At 42.0% G+C, this 12,372-nt stretch overlaps 1 protein-coding gene across 1 annotated transcript in view; it reads right to left on the bottom strand.

Annotated features, from left to right (window-relative positions):
* AK5 (adenylate kinase 5) overlaps positions 1-12,372 on the bottom strand; it is a 318,482-nt gene that overhangs the window by 120,534 nt on the left and 185,576 nt on the right. The gene's annotated exons all lie outside the window — the stretch shown is intronic.

Raw genomic sequence — 12,372 nt, 5'->3', positions numbered from 1 at the left:
GGCTTTCACCACCAAACACAACCGCTTCCTCCAGAGCTGAGAGGCAAACGTCTGATTTCAGCTGGTCCTTATAGGGCTTGTTACAAAAATCTGACTTATCCACTAGAACAGCAGTGTGCGTGCTGCAACTTGCCAAGTCTCCAAATTACCATCGGTGCTGTGTTACTGAGATGCATAGCCTTGTGAATGGCACCATTTTAAATCAGCTTTACAAATACAGCCTAACATACGTTTTGGCTAAATGTAATATTTCTTGATTTAGAAGATGAATATCTCTATGGAAATTCAGTTAAAAAAAAAAAAAAAAAACAGAGCACAATAAAAAAACTCTGTTATTTGTTCTGGCCTGGGAATGCGGTGTTAAGATTTTATTCCGTAAGTCTATTTCCTGTAGTATCTCTGTCACAATGTAGTGGACACAAAAGAAGTACATCATAGGGTCCTCCCCTTGAAGGCAGAAAGGAGGGGGAGCACTTACTGGGTGGTCTACTGTGCTAGGTGCTTTCACATAGATGATTTCTTTTAATCCAAGCAGCTTGCAGATTATGTCCATTTTTACAGGTGAAGAAACTCAGGCTTGAAGAGGTTAAGTAACTTGCAACTTGTAAATGTGTCACTGGATTTGAACCAGGTCTAACTGGCTTCAAACTCCATGCTGTTTCTTATAATGGATGCATGTAGGAGATAATAAGAATAATATGACTCAGTATATAATGAACTACATAATCAAGTGCAAAAACAGTATTAAGCTCAAGTGCTTTAGGTGTTCTGTGGGGCAGCCAAGAAATAAATGTTTACTTTAATTATTAATATAGAAGATTTCAAGAAAAAAGAAGCAGGTTTAAAATGATCCTTGCATGATCGTTGGGATCAGTGTTCTTTTTAATAAAGAGCTGGCTGTGACACAGAGTTATGTTTTTAAAGAAATCACATGCTTTCCCTCCATATCTTTGGTCTGCCATCACTGATCCAGTCCAGTTGCCACTGAGTCAACATTGACTCATGGCAATGCCATGTGTGTCAGAAAAGAACTGTGCTGAGTTTTCAATGGCTGATTTTTGGGAAGTAGATTGCCAAGCCTTTCTTCTGAGGTGCCTCTGTGTGGACTCAAACCACCAACCTTTTGATTAATAGCTGAGCGCATTAACCATTTGCACCACCCAGGTACTATCACTGATATTTGGGAAAACTCCATCACTGAGTAAACCAAACTACCAACCTCCTCTGGGCCCCACTGTAAGTTCCACAATGCTCTAGGGCCTCAAAGAATGTGTGGCACCTAGGAGGATGCCCAAAAAGATTTGCTAAATGGATGATAAAAAAAAATTAAAGGGATCAATTGGTCTAAGTAAATTTACAGTCACTAATCTCACATGTGGTCTCAGATTGCTTGACAACAGTAGCATATTTCCTTAGCTCACTCTCCCGTGGATTCCACAACAATTCAATCCTCCACTCTCTTCAAACCTTAGACTCTCAACAGATGGCTTTGCCTCTGGAACTCATTAACTTCCCATCATAAAACATACAAACCCACACTCCATCCTATCCTAGTTCCTTCTGTTATAATCCACACATGGCCCCTCTTCAGTTCTAAGGCAGTCTCTCTGCCTGTGCTTAGAACCCAGCCCTACTGCATGCAGAGAATCCCTCCTCTCTCGTGTATTCATTCTCCTTTTCCCTAATAAGTGGATCCTTCCTATAAGTTTTAAACCCACTCAAGTGTCTTCCAATGAAAACAAACAAACAAGACAACCACACGCAATAGCTCTTCGTAAGGTTATCAGTTTCCTCCATGTTTCTATATTATTGTTGTTAGTTGCCGTCGAGTTGGCTATGACTCTCGGCAGTCTTACGTATAACAGAACAAAATGTCGCCCACACCATCTTCATGATTGTTGGCATGTGAGTGTATGATTTCGGCCAGGGGGGCTCATCTTCCAAGCACTGTATCCAACAATAGTCTGTTGTGATCCATAGGGTTTTTATTGACTAATTTTTGGAAGTAGATCACCAGGCCCTTCTTCCTAATCTGTCTGGGTCTGGAAGCTCTGTTGAAACCTGTCCACAGTGGGCGACCCTGCTGGTATTTGAAATACCACTGGCATAGCTTCCCGCATCATAGCAACAATGGTTATTTTCCAGTCCCCCTCTTCATCCTCTCAGCAATATCTGACACTCTCTCCTTCTTGAAATACTGTCTTCTTTGTCTTTTGGGACATCACATTCTACCGATTTTCTACTTATCTCTCTAACAGTTTCTTCTACTTTTTTTTTTTTAGCTTCATCTTCCTCTACCCAGCCTTAACTTTCTTCAAGGCTCAGCCCTAGACTCTCTTCTCTTCTCAATTGTGTTCTCTTTCTCTAAGTATCTCATCAACACTCACAGCTTCAAATCCTACCCACATTCAGAAGGCTCATAAATTTATATCTCCAGCCCAGATCTTTCCTCTGAGCATCAGACTAGCATGTTTAATTGCCTGGTTAAGTTTTCTACTTGGGTGTGTAAAGTCACTTTGAGCTCAGCATGTCCAAAATTATACTCATGCCCTTTCGTTACAGAATCGATCTTTTCTTAGAGTTCTTTCTCAGCGAATGCCACCACCACCGACCAGCTGTACAAGTTAAAAACCCAGGAGCCATCTTCAACTTCACTCCCCATTGGCTATTATATCCATTCCAACATGAAGTAGTGTTTATTTTACCTCACAAGTATTTCTCATATACACCACTTCTCCCCATTTCTTCCATTGCTTCAGTGTAAGGTACTATCATCTCTTGTCTGAACCATCACAGCCTCCTAACTGGTCTACCTAGGCCCATTTTTGCCTTCTTCCAATGTGTTCACATTGCAGCCAGAGTGATCTTTTTAAAACACAAATATAAATTTAATTATGTCAGGACTTCCTTCCTCCTCCCTCGACAAAACCTCTTCAGAGCTTCCCATTGCTGTTAGGATTATGTCAAAACACCTAAACTCGTCTATGAAGCCCTACTCTCCAGGCTTTTCTCATACCACCTTTGCCCTTCCTCAACACTCTAGCTACAGTGGCCTTCTTTCAAAGGACATGCTTCTTCCTACTTGTCCATGCTGTTTCCTCTTTCTGAAAGTCCTGACCCCCAACCCTTTGCTGTTCTCTCACCTCCTCACACATACCTGGTTACCTCTAACACATCTTTCAGATCTCAACTCAAGCATCTGTCGTCTAGAAAAGTCCCTCTCCACATTCCTGACCACACTGATGCACAGCCTTGTGTACCTGTTGTTCCAAGTACTTGCCAGAATTTTAATTTTATATTCATTTATGTGGTTATTTTATTACTGTAAGTCCCATGATGGCGAGAACTATGTCTTCTTTTTCTTACCATTTTATCCCCAACACCTCATATAGAGTCTGGCACATAAAATACTCTCGATATTCAAACATGAATAAGCAAATTAATAAAGCCAAAGGCATGGGCATGGATGAAGCAGTTGTGTTTGAGAGAAGAGGTCCTAAAATATAACTTGGGGAATACAATATTTTAAGGGGTAGATGGAGGAAGAAAAACCATGTTGGGGAGAGGGGACAAAGAACTAATGGCTATAGACGTGGCATAAGCCAAGGGAGTGAGAGATTTGAGAAGGCCCAAACATGTTAGTGACTGGGAAACATTCTCCTAATTTGGTAACAATGAGGTCACTTTTTAAGGTCTTTTAGGGGTAAAGGGTAGGCAGAAGCCAGTTTACAGGGTAGAATGGGAGGTAAGGATGTAGAAGCAGGGGAAGTGACTTCTCTTTTACCAAGTTTGGTGTTGAAGGAAAGGGGAGAGGAAAGACAGTAAGCTGCTTGGCCTTTCTGTGACACATGGCACTATTGGCTGCCATCAAAGTGAGGGTGAGTGTGGTAGAAAAAGACACTTCAAGGATGAGAGCCTTGAGAAAGAAAGCACGACCAATTAATGGAGCAAGGTCCATTAATGAAGATGTGAGGGGTGGGATCATGTGAGCCTGGAGACAGGATGAGCAACTCCTCCTCCGAAGCTGGCTGAATGGATGCAGGTACAGACAAGCTCAGGGGTTGTTACAGATTGAACTGTGTCCCCAAAAACTGTGTGTCAACTTGGCTACACCATGACTCCCAGTATTGTGTAGTTGTTCCCCATTTTGTGATCTGACATAATTATTCTGTATTGTAAATCCTAACCTCTTGATGTTAATAAGGTAGGATTAGAGGCAATTATGCTAAAGAGGCAGGACACAATCTACAGGATTAGATTGTGTCTTGAGCCAATCTCTTTTGAGATATAAAAGAGAGAAATGAGCAGAGAGGAGAGGGACTTCATGCCACCAAGCAAGAAGAGCCAGAAGTGGAGCACGTCTTTGACCCCAGGGGCCCTGAGCTGAGAAACTCCTAGACACAGGGGAAGATTGATGCCACGACCTTTCCCCAGAGCTGACAGAGAGAGAAAGCCTTTTCCTGGAGCTGGTGCCCTGAATTAGGACTTCTAGCCTCCTGGACTGTGAGAGGATAAACTTCTGTTTGTTAAGGCCATTCAATTTTGGTGTTTCTATTAAAGCAGCACTAGATAATTGGATAACTAGGCAATTGAAGCACTGGAGGTGTAGCGGTTAAGAGCTTTGCTGCTAACCAAAAAGTCAGCAGTACAAATCCACTAGCCACTTCTTGAAAGTCCTATGGGGCACTTCTACTTTGTCCTATAGGGTCGCTATGAGTTGGAACCGACTTGACAGCACCTAACAACAATGACAACAGATAATTGAGACCGGGGCAGAGTAGAAGGAAGTCATGTGAACTTGGTCTGTGCCAAGAAACTTCTTTATTGCTAGAGGGAGACCTAAGTTGAGTTCAGTGATAGTAATTTAAGTGTATATTTAAAAGGAAAACCAACAAAATGTTATAAAGTGTTTTTTCACTGTCAACAACTGGGTGACAGAAGCAGGAGGAAATGGTTCCAGGTGACTTGTAAATGAACACCTTGTGCTTTCTTTTCTATACTGACACTGTAAACATGCATTTCCACTCAGCAGATGTGTCCAGCCTTTAGGTATTTTTCCATGAAATACAGGATCCTCCTTTTTATTTTATGAAAGAAATAAGCCCATTGGAGAACAGACATTGTCTGCCCCTGTTTTCCAATATTACCTCCAGGGCCTTGGACAGTGCCTGACTAACAACAGGTGCTCAGTCCACACTAGATGAACAAATGAATGAGGGATGGTCTCCTTAAGAATAACCCACCCCACTCAGCCTGACCTCACTGCTCACTTACCACTCTCTAGTATGAGTTCCATCGGGGTGGGGTCCATGGCCTCAGTGCTTACCATTACTTTTTATCCCAGCACCCAGTGCAGAGCCCAGCACATGGTAAGTGCTCAATACACACTTGCAGAATGAATGACTGCTCCTGAGCTTCTGAGTTGGAGCACTGCTATTTGGCCTGGCATCTTATCAGTGTTCCACTGAGCCTTATGGGGAAAAGACACTAATGTTTTATAGGGAGCAACTGTTTGTTCTCCTGGATTAGTTGAAGCTATAGAAGTGTGCCTTCCAACCTGGGGGGCTCATCTTCCAGCACTATATCAGACAATGTTCCGCTGCTATTCATAAGGTTTTCACTGGCTAATGCTTTTCAGAAGTAGACTGCTGGGTCCTTCGTCCTAGTCTGTCTCAGTCTGGAAGCTCAGCTGAAACCCGTCCTCCATGGGTGACCCTCCTGGTATCTGAATACTGGAGGCATAGCTTCCAGCATCACAGCAACACACAAGCCCCCACAGTACGACAAACTGACAGACGTGTGTTGTGCCTAGGGTCACTAGGAGTCGGAATTGACTCGACGGCACCTAACAACAACAACAACAATAGAAGTGTGGCTTCAGGGTTTAAGGAACTGAGCTGTAGTTTTTCTGTATTGAGAGGTGTTTATGGTGAACAAGAAAGTACACAGAGAAGAGAAATACAGGCATTTTTCCTTGGTGTGGCCTTTGTCAACCTGGCGTCATTCTCAGATTCAGTGTGTGGGCTCAACACTCTAAACACTGCTCAGACGATTAGCATTTACTGAGCTGAAGAAGACGTGGCCTCTGTCAGCTACAGAAGGGCACTGAATCCTGAAAAGTTCAGTCTAAGTAAGGTTTGGGAAGTGGGGGAAGGGGACTCACATTTATGGAGCATTTGTTCTGAACATGGTACCTTACACTCCCTACCTTCCTTTGATATCACAGCAATACTTAAAAGGGGGGTTATCATCATTATTTTCGAGAAGAGGAAACTGAGACTCAAGTTACCAAAAAATCACACAGTAAGTAGAAGACCTAGAGTTCACTTTATAGGCTTTTAGAAGAAATGAATATTTACTGAGCACATGTTGTACATCAGGCTGTGTGGCAGGCACTGAGGATATACACAGTAGAACAGTCTCTGCAATGCAAAAGAATATTATAATACGGGTCTCATGGGCCTCCCGAGGTGCTGAACCTAATAAGTAATAAAAGAAAGGCTTCCTCGAGGAGATGCTTGGTCCTGGTGGAACATGAGTAGGGGTTATCTAAAACAGGGGTGGTGGGAATGGTGGAAGCTTCCATATAGAGGAAAGGGATTGTACAAAGCTCAACCCACTTGGGGGGACTGCAAATGGCTTGGTGTGGCTGGAGCATAGAGTGTGTTTTGGATGAGTTTGGAGAGGGATATAGAGCTTCATTACAATATCTCATAACATACATTATGTTAAGAGATTCTGGTTTAATTCTGAAATCAATGAGGAGCCACTGAAGAGTTTTAAGCTGTGGAATGCCATGACTGGATTTGCTTTTCAGAAAGAGCACTTTGGTGGATGAGGAGTTTGGGACAGGGAAAGTGATAAGGAGGCTGTCTCCATGGTCCCAGGGAGGTGAGTAAATAAGGCTGAAGGGGTGAACCAAGGCAGTGACAGTGGAGCTGGAGGGGGAGAATGGATACCTATACACCAGACTGACCGGCTTCTTGGAGGTCAGTCCAAGATGGAGGGAAGGAAAGAAAGGAAGGGGGCTAGAAAGACACACTTGTTTCTTGGGCAGCTGAGGGGATGGTGGCATCATTCACAGAAATAGGGAAAACAGAAGGAAGAACAGGTTTTGTGGGGGAAGATGGTGAGCTCAGTTTTCGTCATGTTGAGTCTGAGATGCACGTGGTAAATACAACTAGTGCTGGCTAGCAGGTAGACGTAAGCTGCCGGAACTCATCAGAGAGCTCTAAACTAAAAAAAATCCCAAACCCATTGCTGCCAAGTCAATTCCAACTCCTAGCGACCCTCTAGCTGTAAGTGAAGCTTAAATCACGGCTATGACTAAGTATCTCAGGGAGAATGTGTGGAGTGAAGAGAGAAGGGGCCATGGCCAGGATCCTGGGAAGCACTCATATTTAAATGATGGGGCAATGGAGAGGAGCTCAGCAAGGAAATGGGGGAAGAGTGACTTGTAAAGTAGGAGTGTCGGGAAAGAGAACACACGGAGGCAGGAGCTGCAGCACATGGTTAAGAGCAGCTTTGTGGCCTAGAGTGGTTCTATGCTCACCAAATCAATCTCTCCCTCCCTGGGCACATAAGGAAGCTCCCTTGCAAGCCTCCTTGCATTTAGGTAGAGCCACGTGACTAGGGTCACTAATTGAGTGTGAATGGAAATAATGTGCAGTTAAGAGCAGTTGAGCCTTCATGCTCTTTTCCTTCTCCTGCATGATCCCTTTGAGGTCACATGTACAAGGACCCCCAGAAGGAAAGCACTCAGATTTGAGTTTTATTTGTCATTGTAGCACAGCCTCGTCTATCTTTTCTAATCCTGGCACTGAAGGCAGACTACTGTGTTTGAATTCTGGCTTCATCTCTTGCCAGCTGTGTGACCTTGAATCAACGGCTTAACTTCTCTGTTCCTCAGTTTCTACGTTATATAGTTGTCTGAAGATAAATGAGGTAGTAAGTGTGAGGCACTTGGAACAGTATTAAATACTCTAGAAATGTTGGCAGCTTGTGGAAAGAATGTCAAGAATAGAGGAAAAGTTTACAGCAGAAGTCAGCAAACTATAGTCCACAGTTCAAATCTATCCTGCTGCCTATTTTTGTACAACCGTCAGCTGAACACGAGTTTTACATTCGAAAATGGTTAGAAAAAAAATCACATCAAAATAATACAAAATTCACATTTTAGTATCCATAAAGTTTTACTGGAATACCAGTTAAACTAGTTGCTCTTAAATCTATTCCAACTCATGGCAACCCCATGTATGTCAGAGCAGAACTGTGCTCCATAGAGTTTTCAAGGTTGTGACCTTTTGGAAGCAGATCGCCAGGTCCTTCTTCCAAGGAGTTTTGGGTCGGTTTGAACTGCCAATCTTAAGTTAACAACCAAGCACATTACCTGTTTGCACTACCTAAGGCTCCTTACTAGAACAGCCACATTCCCTTGTTTATGTATTGTTTATGGTTACTTCAGTGCTACAGTGACAGAGCTGGGCAGTTGCAACAGAGACATATGGTCTGAAAAGCCCAATATATTTATTACCTGGCCCTTTACAGAAAAAGTTTGCTAAGCTCTGCTTTACAGTTTTAAATGCAGGAAAAGTCAAGAAAAGCAAGAACTAAAAAGTGTTAACTAGAATTGGCTGTGGATTAGTAGTGAACTTGATGACAGTTTTATTGGAGTGATAAAAGTAGAAACTGGACTTTGGGAAGTCACTCAATTTCTATGAGCCTCAATTTTCTGAGCTGTAAACTGGAAATAAACAGAGCTACCTTCTTGACTTATTGTAAGGATTAGTGTTAATTCATGGAAACCATATGATCACATCATGAAAAAAGGAAAAAAGACTGAAGTCATGGATTTCATTTTATTTAGATCCACAATCAAAGCTCATGGAAGCAGCAGTTGAGAAATCAAACGACACACTGATTTGGGCAAATCTGCTGCAAAAGACCTCTTTAAAGTGATAAAAAGCAAAGATGTCACTTTAAGGGCTAAAGTGCTCCTGATCCAAGCCATGATGTTTTCAATCACCTCATATGCATGCGAAAGCTGGACAATAGATAAGGAAGATGGAAGAAGAATTGATGCATATAAATCATACATTGGCAAAGAATACTGAATATACCATGGACTGCCAGAAGAATGAACAAATCTGTGTTGGAAAAAGTACAACCAGAATGCTTCTTAGAAGCAAGGATGGTGAGACTTCATCTCACATACTTTGGACATTTTATCAGGAGGGACCAGTCCCTGGAGAGGGACATCATGCTTAGTAAAGTAGAGGGTCAGTGAAAAAGAGGAAGACCCTCAGTGAGATAGATTGACACAGTGGCTGCAACAATAGGCCCAAGCATAACGACAATCATGAGGATGGTGCAGGACTGGACAGTGTTTTGTTCTGTTGTACATAATGTTGCTGTGGGTCAGAACCGACTCAATGGCACCCATCAACAACAATGGAAACCAGAAAACACAGCGTCTGGCTTATAGTAGATGTTTAATAAGTGGAAGTTTTTGCTTCATTTAGTCTGCTGCCGTCAAAATTGTCATTCCATAGGTAATCCTTTTCCATTTTTAAGATTTTATTTTTGTCTGCCATGTTTTGATGTTTTACCTTATATGGTAAGTCTTTGCTCGTATCTATCTCCTTAATGAGGGTTATCCTAATCATTCTATTTATATTGTAATCTGTCCCTCACGCTCGCATTTCTAACCCTTTTTATCCTTTTCTTTTTCGTTTCCTAACAGAGCTTTTCACCTCTGACATTCTAAAGAATTTACTAATTTATTGCTTACTATCTGTCTCCACCACTAGAATGTAAACTCCTGAGGGCAGAAATCTTGGTCTATTTTATATAATTATATATTCCAACTGCCTAAACAGTCACTGGCATATAGTAGATGCTCAATTAATATTTGTTGAATAACTAAATGAAAATAGAATCGGTGAGGACTGGGTGTACTCTTTTAATCTGGGGACCCATATTTTATCATCTCTGTAAACTTCTCGACCATTATCTGTTAGAACACAGTCTCTGCTCCACCCTCTCCATTCTCACCTTCTGGAACTCCTTTTACAATATGTTGGCCAAACATTCTATCCTCAACATTGCCTAAATTCTCTCTCATATTTGACATCTACCCAGCTCTCTGTTGTACACCAGGGTAATTTTCTCTATTTTATCAGTAAGTCTCCCTTTTATTTATTCATTCATTTAGTGAAAGTTTACAATTCAAGTCAGTTTCTCATACAAAAACTTATACACACATTGTTATGTGATCCTAGCTGTTCTCCCTACAATGTGACAGCACACTCCTTCTCTCCAACTGGTATTTCCCATGTCCGTTCAACTCGCTCCTGTCCCCTTTTGCCTTCTCATCTCACCTCCAGGCAGGAGCTGCCCACATAGTCTCATGTGTCTACTTGGGCTAAGTATCATTTTAAGTCTCATAGTCCAGTCTAATCTTTGTCTGAAGAGTTGGCTTCGAGAATGGTTTTTGTTTTGGGCTAAGAGCGAGTCCAGGGGCCATGACCTCTGGGGTCCCTCCAGTCTCAGTCAGATCATTAAGTTTGGTATTTGTAATAGAATTTGAGGTCTGTACCCACTTTTCTCCTGCTCCATCAGGGATTCTCTGTTGTGTTCCCTGTCAGGGTAGTCATTGTCTATTTTACCAGTCAGTCTCTTTCAAGCTGTGTCTAGTCTACTAGTCAATCTGGGAACTGAATCTTTATTTCAACAATAATATATTTTTTGCATCTAGAATTTCTATTTCTTCCCTTTGCCTTTCTACCTCTTAATTTTTCATCTTTCCTGCACTGATTTTATGGTTTCTAACCTTTTCTTTATCTCCTTGAATATTTTAAATATTCCTATTTTAAAGTCTTTTTCAGATTTTTCTGTTATCGCTAATTCTTGGGCTGCTAAATCTTCCATTTATTTAATCACCTGGCTTTGTGTTACAGTTCATTTCTTTGTGCAAATTGTAATTTTGAATTGTGGGCTCACCTTCAATAGTGGTTGTTTAGCATGTGTTTCTGCCAGGGACTTCGGAGTTAGCAACTGAACCGCCCCCACAAAAACAAAACACCAAACCCATTTGCGTTGAGTCGATTCCGATTCATAGCAACCCTACAGCACACAGTAGAACTGTCCCATTGGGTTTCAAAGGAGCAGCTGGAGGATTATTCAAACTGCCCACCTTTTGGTTAGCAGCCAAGCTCTTAACCACTATGTCACCAGGGCTCTTGTCAGTGACTACATATTCAAATATACCATGATTCCATACAGCTAACAGTTAAAACGACCTGATCTGTCCTATACTGTAGTACACTGACACTCATTGTGGGATATAAAGCATTTGGGATTATCCAACATTGTCTGAGCACCTACTATGCTCCAGGTTATTTCATTTAATTCTTACACAATCTTATAGGTTGGTGGTTGTCTTAGTTATCTAGTGCTGCTATAACAGAAATACCACAAGTGGATGGCTTTAACAAAGAGAAGTTTGTTTTCTCACAGTAAAGTAGGCTAAAAGTCCAAATTCAGGGTGTCAGCTCCAGGGAAAGGTTTTCTCTCTTTGTTGGCCTTCTCATCAATCTTGCCCCAGACTAGGAGCTTTTCTGAGCAGGGACCCAGGGTCCAAAGGATGCGCTCTGCTCCCAGCACTGCTTTCTTGGTGGTATGAGGTCCCCCAGTCTCTCTGCTTGCTTCTTTCTTTTATCTCAAGAGATTGCCTCAAGACACAATCCAATCTTTGTAGGTTGAGTCCTGCCTCACTAACACAACTGCTGCCCATCCTCCCTTATTAACATCATAGAGGCAGGATTTACAACATACAGGAAGATCACATAATACCAGGAATCACGGAGAAGTCAAATTGATACACACATTTTTTGGGGGACATAATTCAACCCATGACAGTGGTCTACTCCAATGAAAAATCTATTAAACAGATGAGAAAACTGACACTCATAAAAGTTAAGGAATTTGTCCAAGATCACATAGCTAATGAATGGTTTGCGTTTGGAACTAGGATGGGAGGCAGTATAATGTGGGTATTAGGGAATGGACTGTAAGTTCACGTCCTCATTCTGACATTACTTGTGTAACTTTGGGCATAGTACTCTTTAAGTCTTAATTTCCTTATCTGTAAAATAGAGATAGGAGTCCTGGTGGCACAAATAGTTAAGTGCTCAGCTGCTAACTGAAAGGTTGGCAGTTCACACCCACCCAGCGGTTCTGAAGGAAAAAGACCTGGCGATCTGCTTCCATAAAGGCTGTAGCTTCCATAAAGGCTGCCTATGGGGCAGTTCTACTCTGTCACAGGGGTTACTATGAATCAAAACAGCAAACTTGATGGTATATAACAACAAC

The sequence above is a fragment of the Loxodonta africana genome, chromosome 3 (assembly GCF_030014295.1).
Source record: "Loxodonta africana isolate mLoxAfr1 chromosome 3, mLoxAfr1.hap2, whole genome shotgun sequence".
Classification (NCBI taxonomy): domain Eukaryota; kingdom Metazoa; phylum Chordata; class Mammalia; order Proboscidea; family Elephantidae; genus Loxodonta; species Loxodonta africana.
Note: the sequence above shows the minus strand (reverse complement) of the source record. Positions and strands in the feature narration are given on the sequence as shown.